General features: G+C 45.4%; 1 long non-coding RNA gene across 1 annotated transcript; it reads left to right on the forward strand.

Annotated features, from left to right (window-relative positions):
- Positions 1-605: 605 nt before the first annotated feature.
- LOC146207844 (uncharacterized) lies at positions 606-24,498 on the forward strand. The gene is made up of 3 exons (XR_014704421.1): positions 606-739; positions 2,092-2,218; positions 24,133-24,498. It is a non-coding gene; the product is annotated as an uncharacterized LOC146207844 (long non-coding RNA).

Genomic DNA, 24,498 nt, shown 5'->3' on the forward strand with positions numbered 1-24,498 from the left:
GACGTACCTTTAAGACCATTGATCGGGTCCGTCCGACGTACCTTTAGCCACAGCCTTATTTAAATTAAAATAACGTTTATAATACCACACATTGGCTAATATATCCCAGACGGCCACTGACGTCCGACGGACATCTGAACTTTGCCGCAGCTCGGCGGCCGATTTCGGCCGTTCGCCGGAATTCCGGCATACGTACGAAAGCGGATGGTCGAATCCGTTCGCCCAGCGGACAGCCGCCGTACGTCCGCCACTGGATTTGCTTTTACACAGCTATCATATAGTTTGTAGTCGTCGTGCTCGTCTGAACTGCGTATAAATCAGTAATGCCATCAAATCTGCATTATATGATGCCAGAGCGAATCTCGATGCGATAGCAAGCTTTCTCTTAAACAGTTTTTTTTTATTTTCCGCATGTTTCATTGATAAATTCTTCCTTCAAAAAAGTTAAATGGCCATTAAACATCTTTCTATCACGACTCTTCGGTGAAATTCTAATCAGTAGCTGAATAGATGCAGCAAGCAATAAGCTCAAAAAGAACGAAACCGAACCTATCCTCAAAAAATCTGAAATGAGCCAATCCAACCCATCTGTCAAGTTTTGTTATGAAGATTGCTTCGCGTTTTCGCGTTCTGCATTTTCTGCGCAGTTACAAATACCTACGGCTGTAATGCACTGCTAGCATTGTTTTTGCTGTGGCTAGGTGCGGCTGGCACACTTTGTTCACCCGCCGATTCCAAAGTAAGTATTTCACCGAACTTTTGTTTCTTTAGTGCAACTTTTCGATGCACCGATGGTGCTGAGCTTACGGTCGAGTGTTTTAGGCGAGACTGACAGGATTGCTCCGTGCCGACTAACTAAAGTGCAGCCTTACGTCTGAGGGCCATCCTTCTCGGCATTACTGGACGCTGCGCCAGTAAGCCGCGCAACTTCTTCGTCTCTGATAAAGGAGTGCCTGCCTGGGCTTTAAAGGAGTTAATTTGTTAACCATGCGCAACGTGCTGAGTTGTAAAAACTATACGAGAAAACTTTAGCACTCGAGCCTATCGTGCGACATGCCTACACTTGTGAAAACGTCGGCAAGGGTGTTTTTTTTTTTCTTCCTTTTTTTTTTCTTTTTAAATGGGCAGCCGCTGTTCTTTCTCTCTTGAGCTTTATGGCAACTACAGTTTATAGAAGGAATGGCTGTGTGCACTGTGTTGTAGCTACTAAATAACTAAAGGTTTAGTGCTCTCCTTCAGCTTTGACAAACCAGGACAGCACCTTGCGCATGTTAGTTATGCATGTGGGACCGAACAGCGCAGAACAACCGGACAAGGAGACGAGACAAAGAAGTCAGTACTTGTCTTTTTCTTGACCCATTGTTCTGCGCTGTTCTGGCACGAATTTGACATACCGCCGCCGCGATACAGTTGGGCTGTGAGCTCTGGTGCCTGCAACGCCTTCTTTTATACAAAACCGGCATACTTGGAGGCCATGCAAGCCGGGGAAAAAAAAAAAAAAAAAGACCAGTTGAGCAAAAGTAAGATGAAAACAGAATTGTTGTTGCTCTGTCCTTACTGATATTCAAAGGCTCCTCAGAACTTCACTGCATTATTGACAGCGAGATAATGCCAAAGCTACACTACAGCCATGCAGCACCTTATAGTGCATGATACTGAGCTTATGTCTCGCACTGAAAGCTCTTGTCATGCTCTTAGATTATCATATTGAAGTAGCTTTAAACCCATGCTTGTTAATACAGTGATAGCCACAAATTGAATCTATGGCATCATGCTCACATACAAGGCTTCTGATAACCGTTGGCCACATGATGTGGGCTATAGCAGAAACCTGTACCTGATCATCTTACAAGCATTTGTGCAATTGATGCTTTTAATGTGTTGTAAAAGTTTTTGTATTCTGTTTCTGTATGGGAATGCTTTCCTTATTGAAGGCTAACATTTGGCTTGCTACAGCAAAAACCTGTACCTAGTCATCCTACAAACAGCACCGCAGTGCTTTTAGTGTGTTGTAAATGTATTTGTGTTCTGCTTCTGTATGGCAATGCTTTTCTCATTGAAACTAGTATGAGGCTTCCATAAATTTTTCAGATGCCATTTGCTGTCGCCGATTTCGTAGGCCAACATAAAGCAGCACTTTGAGCATGGATAAACTGTCATCCATGGGGAAAAAACAGCAACATCCCTTTGCATTCTCATTTCTTTGGTATGGATAAAAGTGAGTATTGTATCATTATCTATATTATTAATATTGAATCATGATTATCAGTGTTGAATTTGTTTGAGCTTGATTTTAAACACACAGGACATCCCTTTGACAGTAATGTTTTTAGCTTGTTTACATGTAGGATGTAGAACTGGTTTAAACAATCTTTATGCAGCAAATTCTTTTTACATTGACCCCCCATGTTCCTTTTTGTCATTGTCCCTTGGAGTAAATAGCTAGTATTTTACGTTTACACAGTCGTCCACTCTTAGCTTGAATGGGAATGTGTGGCATGCAGTTTGCGAAATAGCAATGCATCCGTCACAGCCATGCATCAAGGCTAAGTGGCTTGTGCGTAGAGGGACCAGCAGCTCCAGCTTCACGTCATCTGCTTCTTTGCTCCGGTGTGCAGACGTGCATTGAGGCAAAGTGGCTTATGTGTAGAGAAACCAGGAGCTTCTTTGTCACATCTGGCTGTTTGTTACGGTGTGCAGACGCGCATCAAGGCAAAATGACTGATGTGTAGAGGGACCAGGAGCTGCTGCTTGACGTCCTTTGCCTCTTTACTACAGTGCACATCCGTGCATTGATGCTAAGTGGCTTGTGCATGGAGGGCCCAGGAGCTGCAGCTTCACGTCTGCCTCTTCGCGTCGGCACGTGCCAGTGGGAATGTCTTTCAGCCTGGCTCACTCCTGGCGCTACTGCATGGCCCGACTGCTCGCAGCAGCGCCCAAGCTGCTTGTTCGGCATTTCTGCAGGTGCGTATTGAGGCAAAGTGGCTTCTGCATAGAGGGACCAGGAGCTGCTGTGTGACGTAGTATGTATATTTGCTATGGGGTGCACTTGCGCATCAAAGTACAATGGCTCATGTGTAAAGGTACCATGAGCTGCTGCTTCATGTCGTCTGCCTCTTTACTATGGTGCGCAGGCATGCATCAAGGCAAAGTGGCTTGTGCATAGAAGGACCAGGAACTGTTGCTTCACATCTGCTGTGATGCGCAGCTGCGTATTTGGGGTGGTGGTGGAAAACATTTCCATCAGATACAAATACAGGAGGTTACGCACTAGCTGACCCTGAGGGGGCCTGCCCTGACAAACACGAGGGGTCCCTAGTTTGGGACCCCAGTGGCGGTAGAGGGACTAGAGGCTGCTACTTCACTCTGTCTGCCTCTTCGCTACGGTGTGCAGCTGCGATGGACGCAGTGGCATCTCGAAAAGTGCACGCCAACCACTCGCATGTTCAGCCTAAGAGTGGACGACTGTGTACCTGCTATAGCTCTGTTATTCATAGAATAAAGCTAGGCCAAGTTGGATAAATTATAGCTCACATCATATGTGGTCAGCAAAGGAAAGCCACTCCAGAAAATGTGATGCATTTACTGTCATAGGATTCTTAATCATATACATGCTACTGACAAGTCAGATTCTTCACCCTCAGAAATGCCAGAAAAACAACCAAGGGTGCGTTTATAATAGTCTAGCTTGCTCTTTCTCTGCAGACTTGAGTCAGATGTGTGTTCCATTGCTGTGGGTGGGACAGGTGTGAATCTTTGATTTTAAGCTTGCAACAAGTATGGTATTGTAGTTTAAAGGCAAAATGGTACTAATAATCGTAGCCCCCATGTAGCCTTTATCCCCTTTTAATAGTGTTGCCAGACACTGAATTATTAGTTTACTCTGCACTGTTTCTGTCTAGTTAATGTGCAGAGATATGCATATATTTATATAACTTGGAGTTGTGGGCTTTGCACTTAGAAACATTGTAGCGTTATCTGATGTGTTGCTTTTATTCCTTTGATGATTTCTGTAAGGGATCGGTGGGTGTGCTAGGCACCATTATTACAGTCTACTCTTTTTGGGTCACTTGTTCAATGCCCAGCTGCGGCCGTCTCCCACTTGCCCTCGGGCAGGAGTCGGGGAGACGCGCACAGAGAGGCAGCTACAGCAGGGTCCGGCTTAACGGAAACGTAGGCATAGAGGGAAAGAAGTCCCTTTTTCCGAGGACTTTGTGGTCGCACTCGAAGACGCGGAGACAGGCAGTTTGTTCTCATTGCTGCGTCATGTAGGGGGCTCATTTTTATTTAAGGAACTTTACGAACAGTATACACCGACGACCCCTTAGTACGCTGACTGGACCTATCGCCCGGAGGCAGTGCACCTTTGAAACGAGCGCCTCTTTTGGAAGAACGGCATAATGTTCAAAGAATGAACACTGCCAGGCTGAATGGTGTAAGGCCCTATTCCTTGACGGGGAGCCCATAAAAGTGACAATTATTCAGTGCAGGTGCGCTGAGTGGGTCTTGTTGAGGATTCCAACCCTGGATGCCAACAATGGTTGCCAACAAGCGGGCTGGCACTGGCTCCTCAGTGACGGAGTGTGAGCCCGAGCATATGAGCGAAGTGATTAAATTACTAAAGACATTGACAAAAAAACGACGGAACTCACGACTGGACAAGCGAAACTAAGTGCTGATGTCAATGCAATCAAAACAAACCAAGAAGCATTAGAAATTAAGTTGCTCGATGTATTCAACCGTCTGGAACAGGTTGAAAACACGTGCAAAACTGTGGAGGCCCTAGAACTTGATATCGCCTCAACTCAAGATACTGTCAGCCAGCTAACCTTGCAACAACATGAATTACAGGCCCGTATAGACGACCTTGAGGACCGCTCACGCTGCAACAATTTAATCTTGCGAGGTATACCCAATGAACGCGAAACCTGGGATGAAACGGAACGCAAGGTGTCTGCCGTCTTTTCAAATGCCTTTCTTTGACAATGAACTTCCCGATTCGTTCATAGAGCGTGCTTACCGCATAGGCTCATTTTCAGTGGACAGGTGTCGGCCCATAGTTGTCCGCTTCCGTTCGTTTAAAGTTCGTTCTTTGATACTGGCATCGCGATCCAAACTTAAATCTGACAACATTTCCGTGTCGGAAGATTTTTCACCTGCCACCCCCAAAGCGCGCCAGCAGCTTACTGATTTCGCTAAAAGCCTGCCGCAATCACCTAAGTTCCAATTGCGTCACAACAAACTTTACGTTAACAACAAATGCTACATGTGTGACCACATCACCAACAACGTCAAACTGATAAAGAACTTGCCAGTTGAATCATCACATGAACACACACCTCGGCGAGCCACAGTACATGCCGAACATTCCGATAACGTCCCGTAGCATCACGTGAGGGGACGTGGACAGCCATCTAAACCACGAATATCTATCCTACTAGCTAACGTGAGAAGCATTGTTAACAAGCGTGACATATTTCATGCTGACACTTGTAACCCAAATGTTATTGCGCTCACTGAAACCTGGCTTCATTCTAATATATGTAACACAGAAATCTTTAACGACTCATCCCTCTACACGTTCTATCGCTGCGACCGCACATCATGTCAGGGTGGTGGCGTATTACTTACTGTTTCTAAAATAATCCGGTCATACACACTGAACATCATTACAAACCTCGAGATTGTCTGGGCATGTATAGAACTTGGACACTTAAAGCTCATTTTCGGTGTATGCTACCGCCCTCCCGGTCATTCTATTAACTTCATCGATGACTTACACGATGCAATAAATGCAGTTTCTACTCATCACCCAAACGGCGCCTATTTTCTTACTGGGTGACTTCAACTTTCCCAACATATCTTGGTGCTCTGAAGCCCCTGTTCAGAGTCCAATTTCAAGTCTAAGCACCGACTTCATAAACCTTTGTTACACTTTTTCATGTTCCCAACTAGCATCTCAACCGACAAGAATTACCAACACTACCGCCAACACCCTTGATTTAATACTGACCACACATCCCGATATTGCCTCAAAAATTATGTATCTGCCTGGACTTAGTGACCACTTATCGCTCTCGTTTGATATTTGCGTACATACTTCACCTGCTCGCAAAATCACCAAACAGATCCATGACTATAAAAAGGCTTTTCCGGCTATTAACGCGGAACTCGCTGAATTTCTTGACTTTTTTTCCGTGGGCTTTGATAACCGCTCTGTTGAAACTAACTGGAATCTCTTTCTTACTAAAATCAATGACTTGACAAATACTTATATTCCGTTACGGTCTATATCTTCCCACTCAAAAGCTCCGTGGTATAACTCATATCTAAAACGACTGTGAAATAGGAAAAAGCGCTTCTACCGAATTGCCAAAAGGTCCGGCAGTCAAGAAAAATGGGAGGCGTATTACGGGGCTAACAATGCTTACGTATCTGCACTTAAAAACGCGAGGAATAATTTTCTTCATAATACGCATCCCAACATTCTTACCACGGACCCAAAAAGGTTTTGGAGGGTGGTTAATCCAACCGATAATAACACCATTTCTTTATTAGATGCTAACGGCCTTTGCATCCCGGATGAAGAATGCGCAACAGTTTTGAACTCCGCCTTCTGCAGTAATTTCGTTCAGTGTAACTACACCACATTTCCGCAAACTAAAAACTATAATTACCTAACTATGGATCCAATAATAATCGAACCCCGGGGTATTGAGAAGATAATCGACTCCCTTAAAATATGTTCTAGCCCAGGCAGTGACTTCATCAATTCAAAATTTCTAAAGGGTGCTAAAACTTACTGTTCATTATTACTGTCTAAGATATTTCAGCAGTCCCTCCACACTGGTGCCCTGCCTGCTGACTGGACGGTCGGGAAGGTGATCCCCATCTATAAATCAGGTAACAAGAATTCACCCCTGAATTACCGCCCCATCTCCTTAACAAGCATTCCATGTAAAGTTTTAGAACACATATTATATTCAGGCATTGCAAACTTTCTGGATTCCAATTCATTTTTTACTAATACATAGCACGGTTTCCGTAAGCGGTTGTCTTGCGAAACACAGTATCATTCACACAAACTTCATTCCATCCTCGATCGCCGCTCATTAGCCGACTGCGTCTTTCTCGACTTCGCAAAGGCGTTTGAAAAAGTACCCCATAAACTACTACTCCTCAAGCTAAGTAAACTTAACCTCGATCCAAATCTTTTTTCCCGGCTTGAATATTTTCTTTGTAACCGCTCTCAGTTCGTATCTACTAACAATACATCTTCCCCATTATGTCCCGTCGAACCTGGCGTACCCCAGGGTTCGGTTTTAGGCCCTCTCCTCTTTCTAATTTATATTAACGACTTACCTAATTGTGTATCTTCTAACATTCACCTTTTTGCTGATGACTGCCTTATTTTTCGGGAAATTAACGACATTAACAATTTCTGTGCTCTACAAGACGATCTCACTTTCATATCCGCGTGGTGCAAATTATGGCTAATGCAACTAAATTCTTCAAAATGCAAAGTTTTATGTGTTTCCCGCACATCACCTGCTACTAATACATATCATCTGAATAACACTGCACTCGAGGCTGTCACATCATATTGTGAAAGAAGGCCAGGTCCAGACGGCAAGGTCGTGAAGGCAAGGCAAGGTATGCCGTGTCAGCGTTTAATCTGATGGAGAAAACCCAAGCTCGCGCCGGAGCCGGCGCCGCGGGACGATGACGGTATGCACAAGAGGAAGAAGAAGATCATGGTATGTACAAATGAAAGAAGATTCGTGGAGGGCTCACACAATCTGCCCGGGAGGTCGGAAGCGGCCAGCCTGGCCGCTCCTAACCAACTGATGTACCGCGGCGCACAAACGGCTTCAAGCGAGATACATGAACAATTTCAGTTCCACGGTGGCGTCGGTCAGCTGGGGGATCAACAGGTGTGACTTGGTAGTTTACTGGGGAAGTTTGGTTGATTACCTTGTAGGGATCAAGATAGTGGTGCTGAAATTTATCACTAAGGCCAGGGGTGCGCAGTGGTGTATAGAGCAGTACTTCGTCACCGGGATGAAAAGAGACCACGCGATGCTTTGAATCGTAGCGACTCTTGCGGTCTTGCTGGCACGCTTCTGTGTTGAGGCGGGCAAGATGACGGCATCTGGCCACACGGGATAAGAACTGGGCTGGCAATGATGAGGAGTAGTTGGGCGTAGAGAAGAAGGAAGTGTCGAGCATTGTAGTGGGAGGATGGCCGAAAACGAGGAAAAGGGGAGTAACCGGTAGTCCGCTGTACTGCAGTATTATAGGCGAATGTGACGAATGGAAGAACAGTATCCCAATTTCGATGATCCAGTGTGATGTACACGGATAGCATATCCGATAGGGTGCGGTGAAATCGCTCGGTCAGACCGTTAGTCTGGGGATGGTAGCTTGAGGTTGTCTTATGGAGGGTGGATGACGCACGGAGAACTTCGGATACGACTGTCGATAAGAAGGCCACCCCGCGGTCACTTAGAAGCACCCGAGGAGCACCATGACGCAATACAATTGACCGCAAAAAGAAATTAGCTACCTCTTCAGCTGAACCAGTCGGTACAGGGGCTGTCTCAGCATAGCGTGTAAGGTGGTCAACAGCTGTTATAATCCAATGGTTACTCCCATTGGAGAGAGGTAGGGGACCATATAAGTCGATGCCGACTACGTCGAATGGTGTGGCAGGACAGGGAAGGGGCTGTAGGAGGCCAGCGGGCGAAGAAGTCGGCCGCTTGCGACGTTGGCACAGGTGGCAGGAAGCAACGTATTTAGCTACGGTGGTAGACAGGCTAGGCCAAAAGAATAGTCTTTTTCACACGGTCGTATGTTTTGTTAAAACCAAGGTGACCTGCAGTAGCGTCATCGTGGAAAGCCGCTAGTATACGTGGGCGAAGCACACGCGATATGACTGGGAGCCAGCGAGTTCCATCAAGATAATACACGTAGCGGCGTAGTATGCCATCTTGAAGCTTGAAATTGCGAAGCTGTCGGCGAAGCTTAGCGTTGGGTGGGCTCGAAGCACTGATAAGGCGGTCGATGATGGGCCGACAGTAGGCATCAGCTAATTGCTGTGAGCGGAGAGCGTGCTTGTTCTCAGAGTCGTCAAAAGAAACTACAGTGATATGCGTCGGTGGAAGCGATGATCGGCTGTGGTCAGAGGTGGAAATGCATTGTGAAGAAAAACAGCAGGCTGATTCCGAAACCGGGCAGCGAGAAAGAGCGTCGGCGTCTTGGTGTTGGCGGCCCGATTTATAAACGACGTCGAAATGGTATTCTTGCAGGCGTAGAATCCAACGGCCAAGTCTGCCTGTCAAATTTTTCAGTGAAGATAACCAGCAGAGCATGGTGATCGGTCACAACTGTGAAATGCCGACCATATAGGTAAGGGCGAAACTTTTGAACAGCCCAGACGACGGCGAGACATTCCTGCTCGGTAATGGTGCACTTTTTCTCAGCTGGAGTCATGGTCCAACTGGCGAAGGCAATCACTTTCTCACGTGAAGTTGCATCGCGCTGCAGAAGTACAGCGCCAAGACCGTGACCACTGGCATCAGTGTGCAGGATGGTAGGAGCGCTGTCGCTGAAGTGGCCAAGAACTGGATCTGATGTGAGGGCGTGCTTTAGGTCGTTAAAAGCAGTGTTGCACTGTTTAGTCCACACGAAAGGGCTGCGCGCTTTAAGTAGTTCATGAAGTGGCGCAGCAATAGTTGCAAAATGTCTTATAAATCGCCGGAAATAGGACGCCAGGCCAAGGAAACTGCGCAAATCTGTAGTCCGTTGTGGACGAGGAAAGTTCAAGACCGCGGTTATTTTTTCAGGGTCTGGGCGAATGCCGTCATGGCCAACCAGATGTCCTAATATTTTAACTTCCTTCTCTGCAAAGTGGCACTTCTTGGTGTTGAGCTGAAGGCCCGCTGAAGCAAGACACGTGAGGACTTCATTCAGGCGCTTGAGATGGTTGGTAAAAGTTGACGAAAAGATAACAATGTCATCCAAGTAACATAAACAGGTTCTCCATTGGAGTCCACAAGTACAGTATCGATCATTCTTTCAAATGTTGCGGGTGCGTTGCAAAGGCCGAAGGGCATAACATTAAACTCGTAAAGTCCGTCGGGAGTTGCGAAAGCGGTTTTTTCTTTGTCGTCCTCATGCATAGGTATTTGCCAATAACCTGAGCGGAGGTCCAAGGTCGAGAAATATTCGGCACCTTGGAGAGAGTCAGGGGCGTCATGAATACGCGGCATCGGGTAGACGTCTTTGCGGGTAATTTTGTTGAGTGCGCGATAATCAACACAAAATCGTACCGATCCGTCCTTTTTTTTAACTAATACTACTGGGGAGGACTATGGGCTTGTTGATGGACGAATAATATCGCGACGGAGCATGTCATTGACATTTTCTTCAATTACTTTTCGTTCCGAGAGGGAAACCCGATAAGGTCGTCGGCGTACAATTGAGTTACCTTCGGTAAGGATGCGGTGATGTGCAACACTAGTCCGTCCTAGTGGTGGGGAAGTGCCATCAAAAATGGTTCGGTGGGCTTGAAGCAATTGCAGCAATTCTTGACGTTGGTGTGGCATGAGGTTCGGATTGATTGTCTTCGACAGCATGGAAAGAGAGACTTGCGATGAATCACATTGCAGAGGTAGCGGGGCAGTGAGCACCGTCATGGATATAGGGTGAGCATCCGCTATGCATGGCAGGGAAGTTCCTTTAAAGTCAACATGAGGGATTCACGGGAAGTGTTCGTGGCAGCTACTATTGCTGAGCTGCTGCGGAATCGTACAAGACTTGATGGGAAGGCGATTCCATGTGCAAGATGACGATGAGATGGTGCGATGAGTACATCCCCGTCATGATGTGTTCGGAAACAATGGTAATAAGTGTTTCGCACTGTGGAGGCAATACAGTATCAGCTGCGGCAATGAGGAAATGATGCCGTGCAGAAATGTCAGATGAAAAATCACTGTCTGTCATATAGATGATACAGTCGCCACAAGAAATTAACGCTGAAGTGGTTGACAAAACATCCCATCCAAAAATCATCAAATGCGCACACGGTGAAAGCACAGCAAACTGCACTTGGTAGCAGACGCCGTCTATTACAACTCGAACTGTACACTTTGCTGAAGGGTGCAGAGGGACGCCATTTGCTCCACGAAGTTCAGGTGCATCATATCGTGTCGTTACTTTCCACAAACGGTGGCACAAATCAGCATGAATAACAAAGTGCAGCTCCTGTGTCAATCAAAGCTTCGACCGGTAATCCTTCAGCTAAAACGGAAATCATATTATACGGGCGATGAGGAGGACTTTTTGTAAGTTCGCAAAGTGCAGTTTCTCCTCCGGAAACTGCATCGCTTAGTTTTCCGAATTACGGACAGGAACAGTTGTTGCTGGTCGAAGTGGCGAAATAGAGCGGCGGTATGGGGAAGGGGACTGGCACCAGGATACATGAGCCCCACTTGGTTCAGACAAGGATACCGGCGGTGGAGAGAATCAATGAGGTTGGTTCGGAATTGGTCGTCGCTGATAATATGCAGGTATGTCACTTTCGAAGGCGTCATAACCACGTCGCTCGTTCTGAATGCGTCGGCGACAAAAGCGAGATATGTGTCCTCGAATTCCACAATAATAGCATACTGGGAGAGAGGGGCACCAAGGTGCGTAATAGGGTGGCGTTGGTTGAGCCGTCGTCATGGCGTTGATGTGTTGCAGGGTGGTGCTTGGGGTGGGGGAACAAAAGGAGGAGGGGATGCAGCGACGTGAGCGTAAGTCAGTGCTGGGCGAGGTGCAGGAGGATCAGGTGTGACAGGGTGGTTGATAGTGGCCAACTCTTCTTTAACGATGTGGCGGAGGCCGGCGTCATTAGAAGGGGGAGACGAATGATCGCACACGTGCCGGCAGAAAGGGCTGAGGGCTTGGAGCTCCTCGCGGATTATCGCTCGAATCATGGCTCGTAGATCGAGGTCAGAAGAGGTCTGGGCAATAGTGAAGCCGGGCTGCAATCGGGAGGACTGTAGCTGGTCGAGGCGTTGGCAGGTCGTTATAATGGAATCAACACTTGATGGATTTTGGGCAACTAGGGTGTTATAAGCCATTGAATTGATTCCCTTCAAGACATGGTGTACACGTTCAGATTCCAGCATGGTGGGACTGATACGCCGACAGAGTGCCAGCACGGCCTCTATGTATGACGCATAGGACTCATCGGGACCTTGACGGCGAGTAGCGAGCTTGTTCCTTGCGATCTCCTTCCGAACAGCCGGGTCGGCAAAGTACTGTCGGAACTGCTGCTTGAAGGTGGGCCAGTTTGTGGTGTGGGGCTCGCGGTTAATAAACCAATTTCTGGCGACCTCAGTAAGGTAGAAAGATGCGTTCAGAAATTTCAAAGTATCATCCCACCGGTTGTAGGCACTGCAGCGTTCATAAGTGTCAAGCCAGTCATCGACGTCTTCGTCGCGACGACCAGCAAACAGCGGCGGGTCGCGTTGTCGTGTGGGCACCATCGGAGGCGGCGGTGTAGCCGAGGTATGGTCCGGCCGGGTCGGGACTGCTCTCGGTTGACATGACGATGGTAGTTGTTAAACGGCGACCGGAACGTAGCTCCAGCAAGAGGCAGGGCACAAGGCAGCAAGGGGATCGAATTTCACCTCCACCACTTGTGAAAGAAGGCCAGGTCCAGACGGCAAGGTCGTGAAGGCAAGGCAAGGTATGCCGTGTCTGCGTTTAATCAATCTGATGGAGAAAACCCAAGCGTGCGCCGGAGCCGGCGCCGCGGGACGATGATGATGGTATGCACAAGAGAAAGAAGAAGATCATGGTATGTACAAATGAAAGAAGATCCGTGGAGGGCTCACAATATCGATATCTTGGCGTCCATTTAACTTCTTCTCTCACTTGGTCACTCCACATTACCACCGTAATTAACAACGCTAACAGCATGTTAGGCTACCTGCGCCGCAACTTCTCCGCCGCTCCTACTTCATTAAAACTAACGCTGTATAAAACGCTTGTCCGCACTAAACTCGAATACGCATCAGCAATTTGGGACCCAAGCTCCACGAACTTAACTAATGCACTCGAGCTAGTGCAAAACAACTCTGCCCGGTTCATCCTTAACTACAATCGTACAGCAAGTGTCACCTCCATGAAAAACATGCTAAATCTACCTACTTTAGCCTCCCGTCGAAAATTCTCACGGTTATGCTTATTTCATAAACTTTTCTACAATTGCCCCATTCTACGAGATGAACTAATTTCTGTGCCATATTTCATCTCATCCTGGCTTGATCATGCACATAAAGTCGGCATCACATCATACAAAACCAAAGCTTGTTCGCAGTCGTTTATTCCCCGCACATCAGCAGATTGGAATCACCTTCCCGGATCGACAGCCAGCATACAAGACCGCCTGCGATTCCGTGCCAACTTAGCTAAAATTGTATACTCAGGCCTTTAAAGGGGTCGTGAAACGAAAATGTAGCTGCCCAGATGCAATTTTCCTTGCTTCAGTAAACATTAGGCATGCCGATTCCAAAATATTTCGTCGAAATATTGCTTCTGCATTTAATAATACCATTCTGAAATCACAGCATTTTTGCGTTCCTGAAGCGACCATGCGACCCTGTAGGCCGGAATTAGAAGTACTCGCCTACGTCATGTTTAGCCGTTTGTAAACTCAGATATAATCATTATTTCCTATAAAATAATAGGTTCCTGTTAAAGTTAGCAAATAAAAATATAGTATATCAATTATTCGCTCACGCAAACGCATTTCTTCAACAATCAGGGCAATCCCTCGTTACTGTCACGTGACGCGCGGTCGGCGGCGGCGGAGGACGGGTGGTGTCTGCTTCTCGCTGCGCTCTGGAACAGAGCAAGAGGTGACGCTCAAGTTCCGGTTTTCGGTAACGACGACTATACCTCGCTCCGCCGGGTACTCCAAATGACAGTGGTTCCAATCTTATTTGTTTTTGTTTTTTTTGTGTGTGTGTGAACATTCGTGATGGAGCACAACGTCTTGAGCAGTCTCATACCACCGGTACAACTTGGTTGTGCGGCCGCTGCTGTAATTTTTTTTTTATTCTTGGCGTCATTAAAGATACGATGTAAATACGGTTTCAGGTCAAATAAATTGACAAGTGTATTCAATCCTAGTGGTGGGTGGAGTGTTTCAGGAGCGGGCGCCGCGGCGCATACTCATATATTAATTGCTCGCCTCCGCGCTGCATCATTGAGAATAGCGTGTCGAGCTTCGCTTCCTTTATTTCGGCTGGATGACCTAAACTATGGCACTACACGGATAGCCGGAAACAGAAAAAAAAAAAAAAAAAGGTTGGTACAATGTACTTGGGTGGCCCTTTCACCCAACGCGTTGTCGCAGCTTTGCTCCCCCACCTTCCCGACGCCTCTTTCGTAACCTTTCTGGAAAAAGGAAACATACTTCCTGCAACGTCTACAGTGCTTAGACTTCGCGTATTTTTCCTGACAACGTTAGGTTCTGGGTTTAGGCATGTTGTGCGGGTTTGAGTGCTCGCTATGCCAACCGTGTGCGTCGCGAGATTGCAGCACGGCTTCTCCGAGTGGAAGTAACGTTCGCTTTTAAAAGTTTTGGCACACCGATTGGGTTCATGTGTTTGTACTACTTTCTACTGGAAGTCCTAAATGAACCTCGGCGTCATTCGAAGCCTCGGTATGGACCGGAAACGAAGAAAGCTCACCTCAAACGATGCGTCGTACCGACGCAAAACCGCTGGCCCAGTGCATTGGCAAAAAAAGTGTAGGTCGCATGATAAAGGCAGTAAAAGTAGTTGCTATTTGTAGCCTTACAGATATGCCTATTTGAGAACTACTCGACTCGCAGAAGCCACTAGTTCTATTTGATTGTTTCCTGCCAGACTGCCCTCATAGCAGTAATATGCGCATTTTGGATTTTCTTTTTTATTTTGAACGATACCGTGAGGCCAGCACAACAGGTGCCCCTACCAGCATATCGTACCACCCAGAACAGGCCCCTTGGTTCCACTTTGATCACGTTCTTTCCACAGCACTCATCTAGTCCCATAGAACCTGATGAAGACTCTAAAGAGGAGGATCATGTTGAGCAGAGCTCAGAATCCTCCACATCATTCAAAAGACATTTCTAGGGTAAAAATTGTTCACCTCAAAAGCTCATACGCCCCATGTCCTTGCATTACGATGGTGTGATTACCAGATCAACCATCCAGGAGAAATGCATTCACGCAAGTGTTATTGATTGGAAAGGCGGATAGATTGGCTTAAAAGTTTAATATCTGACCTGCTACTCTGTACAGGGAAAGAGAAAGAGAAGAACAAAGAGGGTCGTGACTTGATTAAAATATATGCAGGAATAGTAACTTGCACCACAGTCACGAGCCAAGTCCTGTGTCATGCAAGAAGCAGCAGAAAGCCTGCACTGCCTGTAGAGCTTTCCATCTCTGGCCATCCGGCCAATAAGTCCTCTGAGAGAGGCCTGTTGCCAAAACACTTCAAAGAAGTAACTCGAGTGATTGTTTTGCACGCATATACTGGGACACACCACTAGTACACGCTCCACAGTCTCCGTAATGTCACATGTGGAACATTCTGGGCAGTCCGCCTGTCCAATTAAGTATAAATATTTGTGTGTGAAACCACATTTAGATGCAGTCTATGGAGAAAGCATGCATAATGGCATATAATTGGCAAGTGGGTATGGATCCACTAAAGCACTACCTTGTGGCCTTGAGCACAAGTAGATATAAGGAACTCAGTGATGTGTAGTGCCAAAGGCCAAAGGCTGGTAAGGGTGTGGTGTTGAAAATTTCCAAAAATTTGTAATGCAGGCTTTGAAACTGTGAATGCACACCACTTCTGAAGTGGTTTTTCACAGATGTGGAAAGCCTCTTACCAAGGGGCCACAAGCTCAGCAGCGGTTTGTGGAGAATTATGCCCTAAAAGAAAATGAGTCATGTTCTGAGCGGCATCACCACAATTGTAGGTGACGCTTGTGGTGATAAAGATCTGTGTATACATGGATAGAGTTGTAATATTCTCACCAGATGTATGTCACATTAAGTTGCTTGAATCTACTAATTGGTACCATGGATTTCTTCAGTATCCCGAGAACATGCAAACGCACCAAAGGTTGTCATTACACACAGAGGTTGGGTGGGGTGGTATGGGAAATCGTAGCTTGATAGCATTTGTAATTAATGGCAGCGGAGTGCACGTGAAAAACTGCTGTTCAGCTGCTCGTCATCAGTGGGTGGCAACGGTGTTGTGCAAGTAGTCATAAATACACACAAAGTGGTTCGTGTGACAATTATGTAGATATTGGGCAGGCACGTGACATTCTGAAGTAACAGCGCAAAACGTGGATGGGAGCACAGGACGAGAAGACAACACAATGTCTCATCGTCTTCTCGTCTTGTGCTCCCGTCCACATTTTGCGCTGTTACCTCAGGATGGAAAACCAACAAGCCCAACCTGCTATTCTGGCTAACATGCCATTGTTTTAGGTGCATTGCGGCAGCCAAGGTTTATCCCAAGCACCTGCACTTCTATGTACAGTCTTTGTCAAAAATATACGGCCCAGTGGTTTTTTCTTCTAAGCCCCGTAACCGGGCTCGTATCGCAACTCTGGCGTTCCAAATGTCATAGATGACAAAACTCATTCTGTTCTAGCTTACATTCATATTCCAGTATTGCTACCAGGAGCCGCCTTACAAGGCTTAGAAAAGAAACCCTTGGGCTGTACATTTTTGACAAAGACTGTACATGTTAAAGAGTACTGGGAGTGGTGCTCATATGGGTGTGTACCATTTTCCTGGCTCGGGCGATCAGATTGCAAGCGGGCTAGCACACACAGCCCAAAGCACATGTAGCAGAAGTTTGGACTGTCGAACCGCGAAGTCTTCAGTTCAATTCCTTCCCTTATATTTTTCAATTTGTATGAGTATCATACAGTCTGTGCTTGTATGGTTAAATTGCGAAGGTGTACATATCACCTGCTCTCCTGACCAACCTCACTCTCCATAAGTATTCACCAAGCAGTTTTCGTTCCATCAAAAGGCTTTCACAATATTCAGCGACACAAGCAGCTACTCAGACAGCATCAGTGTAGCATTCTTGGAGCTTCGCAAATCTGTGGTTACATTGTTTACTAGCAAAACATGCACGGTATGTAGATATGTGCACTAGGACGCATAAGATGCCGTGACAATGTGGGCTGCCCTTACGTCTACAGCTGCCCTTTAATCCTGTTACATTCTAGCCTGCAGGGAATTCAGCAGCAAAAGATTTCACAATTAAATCATTCCAACTTTATATTTCCAGACTTGACCCCAGCACCGACGAAGTGCATTGTATTACCAGCATTTTGGTGGCATATTCAACCAGCAGGCCAATTAACTCAACGTCATGCAGGTTCTAGTGCAGATGTTTCCATGCAAACTATGGGTATCATCAACGAAGGAGTCTTTACTATACATACCTTTTCAGCACGCTGTTTTATGACTGGTTAAAGTCTGGTACATTTCAAAGTATAAGGCACATATTTTTGTATGCATGTCTACAGATTGCAGATTATGTTGGCTTGCTTCTAAATGAGACTGCAAAATGCTGCAAACAGTGGCCACCTTTCAAAGCAGCTTTTGCAGAAAACTGTTTTCTATTCCCCGTGAGCCACTGTTTTTCGAGGCCGTGTAAAGGTGAACGCGGCAACTAGAAAATCTAGGTTTGTCAGTGCCACAAGGGCCACCACTTTGTAGTACATTTGGGCATTAACTAATGTTACCAAATGAGTGTTAAAGAGAGACATGTTGCTTTCAAAATAATTTATTGGTTGGCCGCAGGTTCATCAGTGCATACAAAATTTTTAGGCTAGAAGGAAGTTGACCTAGAGCAAGACATCTTTTATTCATGCTTCTTCGCTGTCTTCCTCTCTCCTAAATATACAAATGTGTATATACAGCTTCACAATCATGATGTGTTGAGGTCAGTGCTAAATAAAAAAAATGCATCCAACAAAGGTATAGTTAGAGATTGAGTACACAAAATTCATTCTAAGTGAGCCTATATATGTCTTGTAGATTCCAAGGGAAGGCAAGTATAGCAGGGAGCAGCAGAAACTCAGGCAGGCAGGTGAGATTAAAAAGTTTGCGGGGATCAGATGGATGCAGCTGACAGAGGATTGGGTTATTTGGATAGATATGGGAGAGGCATCTATACAAGCAGGTATATACACAACTGCACAATTATGATGCATTTGCGGTCAGTGCTAAAAAAATTCCACCCATCAAAGGTATAGGTGGGGAAGGAGTACACAAAATTCATTCTAAGTGAGCCTATATATGTCTTGTAGATTCCATTATGATGTATCTGCGGTCAGTTCCAAAAGAAGAAAAATTCTACCCGTCAAAGGTAAAGGAAGGGAGTGGGTACACTAAATTCATTCTAAGTGAGCCTATATATGTCTTTTAGATTCCAAGGGAAGGCAAGTGTAGCAGGGGGCGGCAGAAACTCGGGCAAGCAGATGAAATTAGGAAGTTTGCGAGAATCATACACCTGGCACTGGATCGGGTTATTCGGATGGATATGGGAGAGGCATTTGCCTAGCAGTGGGTGCAGTCAGGCTAGTGATATCAAGAAGACTAACAACTGGATGAGTTGGTACTGATTCATCTTAAAACCAGCCAGAAGACGAAACACGTGAGAGGAGCACAAGACAAAGTTTGACTAACAACTGAAATGTTACTGAAGGAAAGAGGCAAAAGATGATTCGCACAGAAATGCACGTGCACGAAAAACCCCCAAAGCAGTGAAAGCGTGGAAAGCAGAAAGGGTCTAAAAAATCATCTAAAAAAAGCAAATTCCTTATGGTCAAGAACCACTCGTTATAAAAGGGAAGCCACAGATCCAAATCCAAAGGCACACTATACTGCAAAGGCTAAGGACGTGTGTGTGGCTAAGAAATGAGTCAACAGTCTTCTGGAGCCTTTTTTACATGTGCATCTCTGTGCAAGTCTTCTTTTGCCTCTATCCTTTAGTAAAATTCCAGCTATTAGTCCAGCTGTCCTGCAATTCTCTCTTCTCATGTTTTCCGGCTTGTTTCAGAATGAATAAGGTGATGACTCTACAAACCTTGTGCAAACTGGAAACCAGTGTAACTGTCAGATAGAAACCTTTCCCTTATTTGGCTTTCATCACAAATAGGGAGGACTTTACTGTGATGTCTGCCGAGGCATCCCCAAAGCCAGTGCGCAAGCTGACTGTAGCAGATGTAGTGGTGCCTCCTGTTGACAAGAGAAAAAGCAATATTCACTTTTCAGCATAGCAAAATGAAAATATGGTTTAGGTCTTTTACAAATTTGAAAGTTATTCATGCATCTGTACAATTAATTCCCGTTAACAGAAGCTGTACAGTGTAACTTTCACTGTCAATTTATTCTCCATGGAAGTATGGCAAACTTTGAATTCTGCTGCAGGTGATTGAGAGAGAATGAAACCCACCCAATATTAGAACTCCAGTGCAATCACAATTTGCTACTGCAGCAAAATAATGCCTGAAGGCAATGCAGCTTTTGACTGACAAAACCTGGTAGTCGTCTTACACCCTTTATACTAGTGTTGTGGCCGATGTCAATGTCCACGCTGATATCATCCGCATAGCACGAAGATGTTAAATATGCGACTTATGCATTAAGCAGCTCTGTGCATGGAGTCATTCTATTTGAAGGAGCCATAAGTCCACTTCTGTCAACGGCTCTCAGTTGTTTTCCCACAACACGCCACATGCCAAAGTTTCTGCAAGTGCCGCAAAACTACTCTATAACTTCATTTGCTAACTGTAAAATTTCCAACACTTACTCAAGCTGTGGAAGTTTCGGTGTACTGGCCTTTGGAAGAACGTCTTTCTTTTTTTTTGGTTGTCACATTCCAGCACATGTAAAATGTCAGTGTCAAAGCATTTTGGAGAGGTTTACTGTGTGGAGGTGCTGATGATGGTATCAGTGAAGTCAGACAATTTTTTTAATTATATTTGCTCACTATACAACACTCACCTAATGCAAGTGGGTAAAAAAAAACTAGCAAATAAAACTTTGAGTGCTGGTATGGTGATTGTTCTGGCAGCAAGTGGGCACAGGCTATAACAAGGGTTGTCGGGCTAGTTAGTGATCGTCTGCAGAAGCCAGTCCTGCTCTGTGTGTTTTTCTTCTTTGTGTCGTTTTTTAGTGCATTTTCCCACGGCTTCTGCAGGAGACAGGCTACTTCACTGCATGCAATTTCACTTAGCACAGAGTCCTCCGAAATGAGATTGCTTTTATACTTATTTACTGCATTTCTTGTGGCATTCCTTATGTATTCATGTTTTGAAGTGCTGCACTTGCTGAAGGTCATACCTGGCTAATAAAACAAGCAAATGTGTCCGGACAGCGTGTTTTTTTTTTGCCGTTACTTTACATCAATGTGCATGCCCTTTCCATTTAGCAACTTCACACTATCAGATGATGCGTGTTTTCTCATTTACTCGTGCATGGAATTATGCAAACCAGTAATTTGTATGGTGAAACGTCATGCTCATGCGCACCTTCTACGAAAACAAGAAAAATATGAAAACCAGCGATGTTGTGTTCGTGCTAACGTGGCGCAATATCGACACTGTAGACAGTGTAGATGATCGCAAGTAACGTTGAAGGGGAAGCTTTCTTTTATTAACACTGCCTTCCGCAATAAATTTCATTACAGCAGTTCTTGCTCGAGGAAATGAAAAACAGGTGACCGCTTGTTCAAGTTATGTCGCCTTTCGCTCAAGGTTCTTACCTTGTGTTCTCGACTAGCAGTCCATGATCAAGAAGCATTTGGAGTAAATGCGGATGATCTGTAACACCCAAAGGGCTGCTTCAACTACGTAGTCGCCGCCGGGATCTCGCCAGATGCTCTCAGAGCAGTCGCCATCGGCACGCACCGCCCGCAGCTGCACCTGTTCGAAAGCTTCGGTTAGCGATTGCGCACTCTCGCAACGGTCAAACGTAGGCTAGGCTGCAAGACTCGGACATACATACCAATGCGTAGTTCCGAAACGGCTGGGATCGGGAGGCTGACGGTCGGGGCTTCTGCAAGCCGGATTGTGCCGCGGTTACCGCGGCCTCTCGACACAAGTGTTACTGTACCGGTCGCTCGCAGGCTCCATCTTTGCTGACCTGGCACCCGAAAAGTTGCGTCGGCGTAAGGCTCAAAGCCCACGATGTAACCATGTTTTAACAGTAACGACTATATTCTAGTTCACTATAGCAGCACAGCGACGCTGGAACCCACGGAGGAACCTAGGCGTTGGCCATATTAAAAAAACCCTGTGTGAGCGTAGAGTAGGGCACAATTAGAACCTCTAAAATACACCGAGCTCGGTCAACTTTGGCTCAGCAGGCTCCGGCAACGGGAGCTTCTCATTGGCTTAGCGCTATGACGTATCTGTTGAGTTGAGGAGGACGCGCGCTAGGAAACCGAAATTCTGTTTTTGTCGCTATTAAATCAACGCGGGCGATGAAACGAATCGCGGTATATTATATGATGCAGGACAAGGATTCCATTTAACCAAGCCGTGCAAAATTTCTGGAAAACGTTTCACGACCCGTTTAACAATTGTAGTCATTGCTGTTACAATCACCAATGTTATTTTTGCCTTGCACTTACAACTATATTCTTACTATAGCAGCTAAAAATATATAACCAGGAACATGACGCTTGTATTTTTCATTTTTGTTTTTTAACCTCTGTTCTATTATTTTTGTAACCACTCCCCTCTGAAATGCCCCTGGCCTTGAGGGTAATCATAAATAAATAAATAAATGGTGAGAGATGGCGGTGTTGAAGAAGGGCAAGTGTGTAACAGTGATGGTATGATGCAGAGCGGGAGGATGCGGTTTGGCTCTTCTGATGTGGTCCGCAATGGTGCTGACTCGGTCACCGATAATTGCCCTGTAAAAGGAGGGCAAGCTTTGGGCAATGGTTGTGCACGTGGGGCTCCGTTTTGATGGGTTTTAATTTTTTTTTTCTTTCCTAGGGCATGTGACCTAGTGAGCCAATCATTTCGAGGTCCATTCTCTAAATTTCGTTTATTGTGAAACGAATTTGTTGTCCCTTTTGCATTGTTTGTTTTAGGGAGGGTGTGAAGAACCTTATGAAAATGGAAAAACATGGAAAATGAAAAACATGGGAAAAACTGGGTCCCGCAGCTTGGAGAGCTCGTTCTGAGCTAGATCTTGATCTCTTGCCTCTTTGGCGTAGATCATGCTCGTTGTTTCACCTGTTGTAAATACGTGCATTCATGTATAAAGTTTTCAGTTCATCTTCCTCTCCGTGTGCAAGTTGTTGTGGCCAGATGCAATAAATTCCCTATTTCCATTTTTATATAACATGCCTTTCTGAAGGCGGTAAGCTCTTTTGTCCAATCCTGTATGAAAGCAGCAAAGTGCTCCCAAATCTTCCACAAAACTGTGTGATATCTAATGCTAACTGATGTCACACAAAACACTTAGTTAAGGTAGATTTCTTTGCCCCCTTCCCCCTCTTTTTGATCGTTCAAATGAGGACCAGCGGACACTAACTCATGCTTTTGTAATGCCCTAGGCCCCTCCGTAAGGCAGTACTCCAATGTCAATACTATTTTTATAGCTATGGCTGTCCAACAGCACTCAAGTCTTATATACTTCTTTTACTAATCTCTTACCCAAGTGGTGGCTTATACTGCGGGGGCAAAAGTCTCTGGACTGTATGTCTGGAGATTTTGGACTAGAATCGCAATGTAAACGAATTGTGACCTTATTTCTCTTGCACACATGAAAGAACTAATGTTCAACTTTTACATCGACAAGTATGGTCTGAGTTTCCTGGTCGATGTGAAAGTTATGTGCTTTGATTGCAGTTTGTGTGGTCCACAGAAACTGTCCCCAATATTACATAGGGGCAAATTATGGGCCGTCCTTGGACAGGGGCAGTTTCTTTGGCACCCACTACCTTCCCCCCTAAAAAAGGTACAGTGTTTCTTGTGAACAGCTGGCAGCATTTATAAAGACCATTACTTTTTTTTGTAATTTGTGGTGGGGTGTAGCTGAGAAATCCATAACATACATGCACAGCTGGCAAGAATTATGCAACCATATTTCAGTGCCTATTTAACATCCATGCTGTATACTGCCGGTAATACATCAGGAGCTTGTGGTTGTCAGCTTTTTGTTTTGTGTAACTATAAGCCTTGCTATTGTAATGTCACATATAGCGCTGTAAGTAAACAAATAACTTTACTTTTAACTCTTGCAGAAGCATGAAAACTGCGCAATCACTGCTGCGGGCTATGCTTCCACTTTGGGCTTTAGCCACATGTCAAATATCTTTATTCTGCTGCTGCAGCTTGCATGTTATCAGTTACAGTAACATAAGTTACTTCATCACAGCTGCTCTAAGGAGACGCTTTCTAGACGCTTGTAGCCTAGATGTTGATGTCGGTATACCCTTGACACACCCAGGGAATGTATTCGGTTACGGGTACATGGAAACCAGCGAAACGTGCAGTTTACAGAATAAAAAGGTAGCAATTTTAAATGATATTATTGATCACTTCTTTTCAGAGCAGGAACAATGACTAGAAATTTGCCTGTTAAACCACTCAAAATGCAGGTTTCTGCTACCAATGCGTACCTGTGTAATACTGCAATGCTCTGGCTGTGCTTTATGTTAATATATAGCATCCTTTATGCTTAGTTCCTCTGCATGTGCGCTCCATGTTTTGGGCATTGCTGAGGGCGCATAGCAGCAAACATAACATGCCATGTTAAGTCAGAGTGGCATGTTCAAAGAGACAACATAAAAACATTAAAATACTGAATGCTAGATTCTGGTCAAACTATGTTTGTATCTTTTGGTGTTCTGCATGGGTTTTGCTGCAGTTATATGACCTTTCTACATAGTATGCAACTGTTCTTGTTCTGAATGGAGATGCATGCATACAGTGCCATCTGGAAAAAAGCAATTGAGTTACCCTTGGAGATGTGTAATCAAAGTTCAGCACAGATAACTTGAATTTCATTTTCCCTTCTATTGCAGGAGGAGCCCAACCTGCTCTTTCCAGCTTAGACCTGCAAGACCAGCAACAGCTGATTGAGCGAATGCACAGGATAGTAGCAGCTCCTGGAATCCCGGCCTGCGGAGGCCTCCCATCACTCCTCGCTAATCATCTCCTCGATAATTTCGAAATATTAGGTTTCAATAAATACCTTTTCCTCCACCACCTCCCCAAGGGAAGAACTGTCCCAGCCAAGGATAATTAAAAAAATTATTCAAGTAGATTCTTAATACTCCAGTCGGCCTGCATTTTACCATGCCATTCCGTCTGTTTGCATGCAGTTTTAACATGGATATTTTTTAGTGTAGACTATTTATGCATCCAGTTTTTGCAATAAAGCCTAAAAA

Source organism: Amblyomma maculatum, chromosome 1 (assembly GCF_055883805.1).
Source record: "Amblyomma maculatum isolate TAMU_Amacu chromosome 1, ASM5588380v1, whole genome shotgun sequence".
Taxonomy (NCBI): domain Eukaryota; kingdom Metazoa; phylum Arthropoda; class Arachnida; order Ixodida; family Ixodidae; genus Amblyomma; species Amblyomma maculatum.